The 12,500-nt window shown below is 35.8% G+C and overlaps 1 protein-coding gene across 3 annotated transcripts in view; it reads right to left on the bottom strand.

The window, feature by feature from the left end:
- Positions 1–12,500, bottom strand: part of FBXL20 (F-box and leucine rich repeat protein 20) — an 88,325-nt gene that overhangs the window by 73,625 nt on the left and 2,200 nt on the right. The window lies entirely within an intron of this gene.

Consider the following 12,500-nt stretch of genomic DNA (forward strand, 5'->3'; position numbering starts at 1 on the left):
CCGGCGTTATGGGATCGAGCCCCACATCAGGCTCCTCTGCTATGAGCCTGCTTCTTCCTCTCCCACTCCCCCTGCTTGTGCTCCCTCTCGCTGGCTGTTTCTATCTCTGTTAAACAAATAAATAAATAAAATCTTTTAAAAAATAAATAATATAATAAAAAAATAGAAAAGAGGGGAAAAGATGCTAAAAACCTTATGTCCGGTATAGTCTTGTTTGTTCATAAAATATGAACATAACCATACATAACAGATGCATAATTCATGAAAGTATGTAATAAACAATTAACAATGATTACTCTGGAGATAGGGGATAGAGGAATTACTTTTCACTTGAAACTCACTTTAAGTTAAATAGAAAATTATACTTTTATTTCTCTTCCAGGAATAAATAATTTAATTTAACCTCCATTTTCAGTCCCAAATTAGACCACAGGCCTATAAGATAGAAGTGGGCAGAAAAACACGTCCCTGAAACACTGTACAGTGAGCTGAGGGACCTGAAGCTAGTTTAGGACAGCCAAAGAGGCTGATGCTAATATCCCTTAGCTAAAATAATGGTAACTTTTTTTTTTTTTGAAGATTTTATTTATTTATTTGACAGAGGCAGCGAGAGAGGGAACACAAGCAGGGGGAACAGGAGAGGGAGAAGCAGGCTTCCCGCTGAGGGGCTTAATCCCAGAATGCCAGGATCATGACCTGAGCCCAAGGCAGCCGCTTAACGACTGAGCCACCCAGGTGCCCCAATAATGGTAACATTTCACAGAGCACACCACTTAATCAGCCATGGTCCAACTCCGACACAATAAATAAAAGCTACAAGAAAGTTTACTGAGCTAGATTTCGTTAAATTTTACTTAGACTTCCATTTTATTTGAGAGTACTACTGGCATTAAGGGAAACAACTACCTACAAATACTATTTTTTTTTCTTTCTAAAGATTTTTTTTATTTGTCAGAAAGAGTGCGCGCATTAGCACAAGTAGGGGGAGCAGCAGGCAGAGGGAGAAGCAGGCTCCCTGCTGAGCAAGGAGCCTGTTGCGGGACTCCATCCCAGAACCCTGGGATCATGCCCTGAGCCAAAGGCAAATGCTTAACTGACTGAGCCACCCAGGCGTCCGTACACATACTATTTGACTAGCTGCACCTTCAACCTGAATGTGTGTCCAGGCTTAATTCCACAGAAGAAAAACAGTCCAATTACAATAACGTGGAGCATATATATTCTCCCCTAGTTCCCGGACTAATGCTGCATTGACCCTGTGGTTTATCACTCTCGTGTTAATTCAACTCTGAAACAATACTGTTACTGGCAATACCAACAGAACCCCAGTCACCTGACTACAGCCAGAGCATATAAAACATAGAAGAACAAAACTGGATCCTAGGTAGGTATGCAGGATTGTCAAGACTAAAAAGGTAGGGGGTGGCTGGCTGGCTGGGTCAGTAGACCATGCAACTCAGGGTCATATGAGTTCAAGCCCCACATTAGGCCTAGAGTTGACTTACAAAAAAAAAAAAAAAAAAGACTAAAATGAGTTAATTACACAATTCATTTTAACATGTATTTGATAGTGGTTAAAAGGGTCAGATAGATCCTGGCCATAATTCTAAAACGCCTTTTATTTTTATGGATGGGATTTTTTTTTTTAAGATTTTATTTATTTGTCAGAGAAAGAGAGGGAGCACAAGCAGGCGGAGCAGCAGGCCGAGGGAGAAGCAGGCTCCCCGCTGAGCAGGGAGCCTGATGCAGGCATCAATCCCAGGGTCCTGGGATCATGACCTGAGCCAAAGGCAGCCGCTTAACAAACTGAGGCACCGAGGCTTCCCTGGATGGGGTCATTTTTAATGCAAATTTTACATTATTGAAATAAATAGGGGCACCTGAGTGGTTCAGGTCATGATCCCAGGAGTCTGGGATTGAGCCTCGAGGGGGGGGGGTTCCCTGCTCAGTGGGGGGTCTGCTTGTCCCTCACCCTCTGCCCTCCCCCCGTTTGTGCTCTCTCTCTCAAGTAAACAAATAAATAAGATCTTAAAAAAAGGGGGGGGAGAAATAAATAATATAAATACCATAAAAATGATGTTTGTTTCTTAGTACTTTCTGATATTAAAAACATTTTGATTATACTAGACCTACCTGATCTTTTATCTAGAAATGTTTGTTTATAAAATACTATATCCAAAATTGTTATTATTTTAACTCAATGGTAGCATATTGCTACTTTTCATCTTTAATAATACATTATGTGAAATTGAGTAAAATGCTGCCCAGACTTTGTAAGTCAAACCGAAGAACAAAACTTGCAAAAAGCCTTAATATGAAGCTTCGCAAACTTATAGTCAAGATTCTACAAATACTTACTAAACTGTTTTAATATCTCATTCCTAGTCTTCACGAAGAATTATAGTAAAGAAAGTAATCAGATCGGTTTTACTAGACCATTATGGATTATATACTAACAGCTTTTGGTCCAACTATAATTTACACAGGTACCTCGGTATTCTTTACACAGAATATTTGTTCATGGCTGTTTAAGAGAGTTATTTAAGTTGGCTAGTAAGTATGGCTAATAAGCCAAAGTATATGTTCTATTCCCATACTCTGCAATCCCCCCACACAATTAACTTTCCTCAATTCTGTGGCCACAAACTCAAGTGTTAAATCAGTTCTAACCAACATCTTATAAATGCCTGTTATGGATCAAAAGAGGAATAATGAATAAATTGTTGAAAACAACTCATTCTTAGCATACACTAGAGACAAGTATAGCAGACTTCAAGTCAACTGGATTAAAGTTCTGGCTTTTATATTTAGCTATTTAATGTTGGGAAAATAACAGCCTTTTGGAGCATCTGCTTTCTTATCTATAAAATAGCAGAGAAATATCCTCCAACACATAAGATTTTTTTAAAGTTCAAATGAAATCATAAATGGGAACATGTTCTTTAATATGTAAAACACTATATTAATTTGTTACTTGAGAAGTTCAAATCTCTCTCCTACTAAAGGGGCGGGTGAGCAGGATACCCTATGTACATGACAGTCAGCATTATGTAGAGTCATTCATAAATTCCTTAAGGAGACTTACTTAACCGCATGAAAAACAAATGGAGCACCAGTGTATAACTACAAACTATATAATGAATTCCTGGAACTACCAGTCAAAGAGTTACTTTCCTGTTAACTCTTTCTCTAACCTCGTTTAATTTCTGTTTAAATCTCAAAGGAATGTCCGGCTTTAGTGAGGAGCAGTTACTCTGATTAGCTCCACCATTAGTGGTGCTACTGTTTTGTTTTCCTAAAGATGGGTCAGCAAACCCAAAGAAATTACTAATAAAAAACCTGCCTATCTTTTCCCTTTCTCCTGTCTTGTAAATATGCAGAGAATGTCACAGAGAGGGGTAAGTAATTCACGCTTGCATTTTTAAGAGTTTATACCTGACAGTAAAGTGCTACTATTTTTAAAAGCAGGGTCAGTGGGTTTTGTTTTCTTTTAAAAGCACTGTGAATACTTTTCATAAAATTGGTTCTTATCACTTTCCCATACCTCTAACACTGCATTTACCAGAACCCACTAATTATCCTTCTTCCTAACTAGACCACAAACTCACTGACGCAGAGACGATGTTTTAGAGCAGCTTTGTACCGTTAACACTTATCAATATCTGACACATAGTTGGTAGTTAAGTAAATTTTGAATAGTACTGAATTCCTACCCACAGTATATCTTGGTTTTCTATACCGAGCTTTTCTGAGCCCTAGACAGTCAGATAAGCTCTCCTGAGCTCCCAGTGTTTTTCGTAGCTTGAGAGGATGTATAGCGTGTTCTGGTGGTTTCACTGGTGAAACTGAATGTATCTGATCATGTACAGCATACAAGTGAGAAAATAACTGTATTTTAGGTGCTGTATATTAGATAATGCATCTTGTTTCTAGGACTAAAACATCTAGGATAGGATAGAAACGAGAGAAGGCGTACTGATTTTAAGATGTCAAATTCATGGTAGGTAAATCTATTTCTCCTTGGAGTTCAGGTTGCAAATCCAAGTTACCTTTGTATCCCTTATCCCAGTGTTTCTTTAACAGAAATTTACATCATTATCTCCAAGCGACCTTCTGAAACCTGCATACCAGGTCCAACAGTTTTAAGGGATCAGTATGGGGCAAAAACTTCACTGGTGATTCTAATAGACACTCAGGTCCTTCCTTATTTATTTCTACTATGACATTCTGTTTCTATAAATGAAATTTAGTTTCACTTCTTCCTCCTTAATAATGTCCACTTAATTTGGGAAGTACTATCAGAAAGAGCATTAGGTTTATCTTTTTTTTAAACTGAGCTGTGTAACTGACATACAACATTACATTAGGTTTCATCTTTAACATTAATCTAGTTTGTATTAAATTAGGGAAATACACATTGGAAATCTTATTTTAGAGCTCTAAAGACAGAGAGAGGTAAGTGGTTTTTCCCAGGGCTCAGTGTAAGTTCGCAATAGTGCCAACATTAGGTCCTTTGAGATTTTGATTCCTATATTTGGCCAAACTTTACTGTCTAGACCAGAGACTGATGAGCTCAGATGAAATTTATGTCACTTAGGGCCTACAATCCACCTTTTGAGGCATATAACCTAAATACAATTATTCTTTTTTAAGGAATGTTTTGACCTCGGTGAGACTGCCTTTTTTGTCGTTGTAGATATCTAGATTTGGGAAACTTCTTTTGTGTACCAGTCAGCTGTGACTAAGAGTACTGACTATTAAGTCCCGTATCTTCCTGAAGTTACCATTCATGAGAATACGTTAGGAAAATTATACTATTATATAAATGTTTTAACTTATCCAAGGAGAATTCCAAAACAGGTCAGGTTTCTTTCCCACAAATGGGATGCAGAAATAAGTTAGGACAGAAATAAGTTAGGATGTGATTTTTTTCAACATGGGCTTCTTTACATGAAGGACATGTAAACAGTTTTCAAAAAGCTGATAAGGATGAGTGTGTGGAAATGGTATTAGCAATGCAGAGTTCTTTTTCAAAAATAAATACAACTCTACTTGTCCATGTTCGGTCATCCCATAGCTTTATTTTCTACAAATCAGGGAAGGAAGAATGACCGGTTTCTGGGTAAAAGCTGACTGATCTAGTGTTTTAAATGTCAATTTACAATTTGGTGCCAGATTCTCATCCTAGGAGGCATTTACCCACATTTGCTTAACAATGAATACAATAACGGTTGCAGTATAAACTTCAGACTGAAACACTGCTAAATTACTACTCTTCAACTACATTGATTAAAATTCATAGGTGTTCCTGTTTAATAAACCCAATATATAAAACTGAATCAGATGAACAAAGAGATAATTAGTTACACTCTTTCCTTTGTAATAGTTAAATAGTAAATTCCTTTAAAACATTTAAAATGATGATTTACAAAAAGTCGAATTAAAAATACTTTTACTCCGGGGCGCCTGGGTGGCACAGCGGTTAAGCGTCTGCCTTCGGCTCAGGGCGTGATCCTGGCATTATGGGTTCGAGCCCCACATCGGGCTCCTCTGCTGTGAGCCTGCTTCTTCCTCTCCCACTCCCCCTGCTTGTGTTCCCTCTCTCGCTGGCTGTCTCTATCTCTGTCAAATAAATAAATAAAATCTTAAAAAAAAAAATACTTTTACTCCAAAAGTAATATAATAAGAGTCATCACTTACTGAGTGCTTATTGTGTGGCAGATTCCACAGGGTAATATAATAACAGGCATTATTTATTGAGCCCTTATTGTTCAGTAGACAACTTGTTAAGTGCTATGCAAACATTACAGAATTAAATCCTTACAATCCAGTGAAGTAGGCATTATACCCATTTTAGATACTTAAAATTTGAGCCTCAGATTAAATAACTTGCCCAAGCTCACATAGATGGTAGGTGGCAAAGCCAGGGTTCAAACTCAGACTTCAGAGTTCAACTCAGAGCCCAGACAAAGCTAATGCTCTTAAATAGATTCTCATTATATAAATAAATGAATTCCATACATCCTAAGAAACTGAACCACAGCACACTGCACTCCAGGATATCATACAATCATTATATTCATTCCTCAACTCCTTTGGCAAAAGTGCTCATTTAGACAGATACACACCAGTTGATCTGTTTTTTTCCTTTAAGTGTCCACCTCTACTTCTATCAGAATTTGGAGCAAAAACAAGCAAGAATCCAAAGTAGAATATGGGTTAAGATCACACAGGCTGCTTTGTCTTTACTAGCAGCTGTAAGCAAAGAAATATAAGAACACTGGCAACAAACTGAATACCTAGTCTCTAATCTGCAGCAAGTTGGGGGATTTATTTATAGAGAATAACAGAATTTTTTTTTAAGATTTTATTTATTTATTTGACAGAGATAGAGACAGCCAGCGAGAGAGGGAACACAAGCAGGGGGAGTGGGAGAGGAAGAAACAGGCTCCCAGAGGAGCCTGGTGGGGCTCGATCCCAGAACGCTGGGATCACGCCCTGAGCTGAAGGCAGACGCTTAACGAATGAGCCACCCAGGTGCCCCGAGAATCACAGAATTTCTGTGTTAGAAAAGAACTTACAGCTGCAGGATCGAGGTCCAGAAAGGACATACAGATACCAGTACACACATACACATTATTATATACATATCATTATATATACATATAATGCATATTTTTAAAATACATGTATTTATTTCATAGTTCAGAACTGTATTATTTCCGTTTGTAAAATCCTTAAGACACCGCCTTAACACTTTCATCCTTTTTACTCAAATTAACTTTAAAATTATAACATTAAAATATATAAATAACCTGGTTCAAAAAAGAAGATGACAAAGAATGATTTAAAAACAAAACAAACAAAAATAACATGACAAAAAAAGGATGATATTCTAACAGAGAACTCTGGAAAACTTTGCAGCTAACATTTACACTTAACATTAAATCGTTAATTTGCAGGCAATGCAAATCCTTTCTTTTTCTTCTCCCTACCCACCTTGAAAGAGGAAAAAAGGAAACAAAAAACGTAACAAAACCAACCAGCTCTTTGTTGGTAAACTGCAATTTAGTATACATAGAGTGGCAAAGACCTTCCCTGGGCCTAAACTGTCAACCAAGGGTGACATATGCATAAGAATAGGTACTCTATATTTAAAAACCTGCCCTAATCTAGAAATTTTACTGTTTTCTTTTTGCCTTTCTTCCCTGCCACATAAATCACTTCACTCTGCAGACAGTAAAGCAAACTCGAAGCACCTATAATAGCTACACCTAGGGCTTCTTCTTATTTCAAGTATAAGTAAAACTGAAAATGCTTTCCCATTTTTTACTTTTAAACAATTATGAAATTATATCTGCCTGCATCCTCTAGTTGATTAGGAAGTCACGCTAACCAACAAATACCATAATAGTTGGTATATCTGATTACATAAAATCGGGCAGGCATTTGATTTATTGCTAACCTTCACCCCATGTTGTTAGAGATGATTTCTGTCTTAGCGCCAAAGTAATGCATAAGATCAGTTTGCTCCTTGCTTACACAGTATTCTCCTTTTTAGTTTTCACTAGAAATTCCTGGGACAAAATTCAAGGACAAAAATGGAAGAAGGCACTGCCAATATATGTTTCATAATTGACTAAATTTTTGTCTACCATGATTTAATTGGTGACTTTAACGTCATAGCAACTTAAGAGACTGAGCAAAAATTACTGAAATTACATTTCCACCTGATTATGACCATCAGATATGAGGCTTATTAAATCCAAGAGAATATCGTAAAGCCAAATTGGAGGAAAAATGATTAGGGAATACTGGTTACTTAACCTATAGCTGTAACTATTATGCCTGATAGTTATTAGATACATGCTGAAAATCACTACCCAGCAAAGCCATTCTTTCAACAGAAAGTCTTCAAAAGCTAATGCAAGTATGTTTTGGGTTTATTTACATTTGAATACATATCTTCATTTTTAAAAGTTATATAATTAAGCAAAATGAATCAAGAACAAGTACCATTACACAGTTCAATACCACCACCTATTGTTAGTTGCTATTAAGTTAAAATCTTTTATCAAATGGGTCCAAATGCACTAAGACATAAAATTGTAAAACCAAGTTGTATGCCTTCATTTTTCGGAGTCAATTTTCAGGTAGGGGTCTGATCTAAGAATCTACCAAGTCTGGAAGACCAAGTAGGAAAACAGTATAAAAGACAACTATGCACAAGCAGCTAAATTTGGTCAGTTTAAGGGCATTCTTTCTTCTTCCTCCCTCCCTTGGATTTTCCTGGTGTAACGGAATATTTTATTTTGAACATCTAAAAATACCCTTCCAAACCGCAGTATTAGTTAGATTACTGAAAATTTTAATTCAGTTCCCAATCTGTCACCAATAGGGAAACTGTAATCTAAGGGCTGGGAATGGAATCCTTGGCCTGTAACAAAAGTACTTAATAATTTGCAAGAAAAATGAGACCAAGATTTGAAAAGAGACACTTAGGAGATAAAAATAGAAGGATTTTAGAAATTAAGATTAAAAAGTGACATCAACACTAACAGCTAAAACTGACAAATAACCTAAAACATAATATAAAAATTTAAAAGTGTAAATACTTCTAAACACTCCTAATACTGATTCAATGAATGAAAATTTTCGATGCAGAAATAGATTACAGCCAAGAAATAAGAACGTATGACTTAAATATCAAGAACACACTTTGTAAAGTTTTTGCCAAGTTAAAATTTTTAACAACGACGGAAAACATAATTTCCAATGTGTAATGATTTATCTTATGTAGAGTGTAGAAAGAAACAAACATATGTTGATTTTTAAATAATGAATTACTAAAGTACATGATACAACATACCGTGCTTCAAAAAGTGAAAAGGAGGGACACCTGAGTGACTCAGTCAGTTAAGGGACTGCCTTCGGCCCAGGTCATGATCCCAGGGGCCTGGGACAGAGCCCCACCCAACCACCCGCCTTTGGTTCCCTGCTCAGCAGGGAGCTTGCTTCCCCCTCTCCCTCTGCTGCTCCCCCTGCTTCTGCTCTCTCTCTCAAATAAATAAAATCTTAAAAAAAAAAAAAAGTTGTAAAAAGGGCCCATAATTATACAATAAACATCAATAACATTATTTTTAAAAAACACAGATTGTCTTAATTGGCCCAAAAAGCCTAGACCTCTAATTTGGACCTTGTATAATATTAGATAACTGGTTTCAAACTAATCTCTAAACGTTAAAAACAAAATTCCTTACTTTTACCAGTATTCCTTCCCATTGCAAGGCTTTTCAAATAGAATGAAACAAATGGCTGTCACCCACTGGGAAAATGTGTAACATTTTCCACGTGCACCAATTAGGAAAAGATGGTCATTTACCACGCAGAATGTTCTTTAGATTAGAAGATAAAACCTTACGGGAGAAAAAAAGGTAATTACTGAAGCCTTAGCAGTACTGTGCAACTCTGCCTACAAACTTTAGCAATACTGGAGTGGCTGTTCTAGAAGAAACAGCCATGGAAATGTGATCCTCTGCTTTTATTTTAAAAATTATAGACTCATAGGATTCTGGAACAAAAGGAACCATAACAATTGATTCTAAATTCTTTGTTTTGCAAAGGAGGCAAATGACCAAACTGGAGAAGTAAAAAGAAATGACCAAAGTTATAGTTAATTGGTCACAAAAATCAAGATTAACTAACATCCAGTTCTTTCAACTCCCAATACAGTATATTCTCTCTGCCATACCACATTTTATGATTTTTCTTATTTTGGACAAACTGACTTAATAAAATGAAGCAGGCAAATAAGTATTACAATTTAATCTTACAGGCTGTAATATTATACATTTTTCAAGGCAGCAGTTAGGTGTAAAAAAAAAAACAATAATGAACAGGGATTCAAAGTATCCAAATTGGAACTTACCATATCCTAACTATGTGAGTCGTAACATTTCCAGGCACTGATTAAACTGTAAGTAGTATCTGTGATGTTGGTTAATGTTTTAACAATAGATAATGCCAGACTTTTTAATGAACTCAAATAAGACAGAAATTTTCCTCCAATAGTACTATCATCTTATAGTGGAGCTACTAAAAGAATGATGAAATGGAGAGGCTTTACTGAAAAAAATCTAAACTTATATTCAAAGGCTAGCTTAGATATATTTATACATGTCTGTCACTAACCTCACTGAGGGTTAAGATAACACACATAGGGGTGCCTGGGTGGCTCAGCTGGTTAAGCATCCAACTCTTGATTTTAGCTCAGATCATGATCCCAGAGTTGTGAGATCAGTCCCAGAGTCCAGCTCCACACTGGGCATGGAGCCTGCTCCTGCTTAAGAGTCTCTCTCTGCCCCTCCCCCCCAATTTTTTTTTTTTTTAAAGTAACACATTATAGTACTTCAAATGAAGGACAACTTCATTCTTGATAGCAAAGACAAAATAAAATATACTGGATGAAGAAATTTAGGAAAGTTCTTATCCACACACTTTTTGGCTATGTTATGCTAAAAACAGAGCAGAATGACAGAGTGAAGTTAAAAAAAAAAAATGCAGGTTGGAATCTTGGCTCCCCCACTTACTAGCTGTGCAACTTAAGCACTTCTTAGGCCCTAGCTTTCCTCAACTGTAAAACAGAATTGTAAGAATTAGAAGTAACTGAGGTAAAACATCTAGCTCAGGGCCTGGTAGGCAGGATTCAATAACAATTATTAAGTCTGAAAGGAAATTATCAAAATTTGCCACAAAACAATGTATACTATAAGTAATGTAATAAAACGTTCTTAGATGAAGAATTTCAATTGAGAGACACGTTAGCACTCATTATGTTAGCTTATAAGGGTTATTTTTGTAGAAAGTTAATGCCAAAGTGATACAGCAAAGGACAACAATAATTTTCACATCTCTGCATCTCTTTAACTCTTTTACCCAACTGTCATTTACTTTGGCTATTCTACAAGATGCTACATATCTGACTAACAAGTACTCTACTCCCTTTATTTTAACTTAAAACTTTTTTCTACAGCTCCAGCCCTGAGCGTGAGAGTTAAAGTGTGTGGCCTGCACTTACAACATCTAAAAGCATAATGCACATAATATTCCTTATAAGATTTTAAAGAATCAACTATAAAAAGATGAATTTTATCTTCCACCCAGAAAAAAAAGTGACCAAGAAAAAGAAAACTATCTTTCACTTTCTGTATTAACCGTAATTAATTTGAAATGAGTTAGTATTTGCTAAAAAAAATTTCCTTCCCTCACAAAAATTCTCAGGGATCGGCTATCTACTTACAATCATAAAATTATCAGTCCTTCAAAAACCATTCTGTAATTTTGAGGATTAAAAAAATAACATGATGTAAATGTTTTAGGAATGAAAAGACTGCTTTATTTTGTCTACATGTTTTATCCACTGAAACTAAATATTTAAAATGTTTTCAATCAATTAGCAATAAATTTACTACTTCATAAGAGACCTAACAGTTTATTGTTTTACTACTTGTAAACTAGGTCAGTGAAGAGGTAAATGGGGGGGAAAAAAAAAAAGAAGAGGTATATGACTTTAAGAAATACTCAGATAATTAAACTCATTAACACATATCATTTCCAGCCTTTCCCATTTGTGTTCTGGCGTGGACCACTTCATATCATAATAAAAGAGTAAAATGTTTATTTATAAACCAAAAGCTAATCATGAATACTGTAGAAGGAGGGTTTTTTAATCCCCTCTTATTCTTTCTTTATCATATCAGACACCTTTAGAAACCTTCAATTGGTTTAGTTTAAGGTAAATAGATATACTTAACAAAGCAATAAATTTTATTATGATAGTACCACCATTACAGGTAAACTACAAATTAAAATATAAGATAATTACAAAAATAGGATGCAGCAATGCAATTTTAAAACACGTACTACAAAAGAACTCCTTCCAACTGTAACTCAATCTAAAAGAAAATAGCAAAATAATAAAGAGCAGACTTCAATGGCAAAAGGCTATCCCCCCAAAAGGATCTTTAGTATTTGGGTTTCTCTTTCAAGATTCCTGTTAACTGCTAAAAGTTCACTCAGTAATTTTAATGACGGTCTGGACTTTTATAGTTCAGAAGTACTGAAGATGAAAGCTCCCTAAATTAAGCTTATTGGCTCTCTCTACTTTAAGGCAACCTAAAGTTCTGTTAAACACCAAATCACATACACTGTAGTATTTTCTTCCTACGATTACATTAAATATGAAGACTCTGAAGAGGCCAATTTCTAGATTTTCTCCACTCCTCATCTCCAACAATATCGTAGAGCTCTGAATTTAAACTTCTCCCCAACACTTTCTGGCTAGATCTTTGTGGATAAATTAAAATATTTTCCCCATAAGCATAAAAAGAAACCAAGGAATAGACTAAACTGAAGACCTTTAGATAACAATTTCACCCTCAGCACCTAGTGGGCAAGTTTCCTAAAACTTTTGTCTCACCGTCTTACAATTTCATGCCTTC

This window comes from Ailuropoda melanoleuca, chromosome 13 (assembly GCF_002007445.2).
Source record: "Ailuropoda melanoleuca isolate Jingjing chromosome 13, ASM200744v2, whole genome shotgun sequence".
NCBI classification, from domain to species: domain Eukaryota; kingdom Metazoa; phylum Chordata; class Mammalia; order Carnivora; family Ursidae; genus Ailuropoda; species Ailuropoda melanoleuca.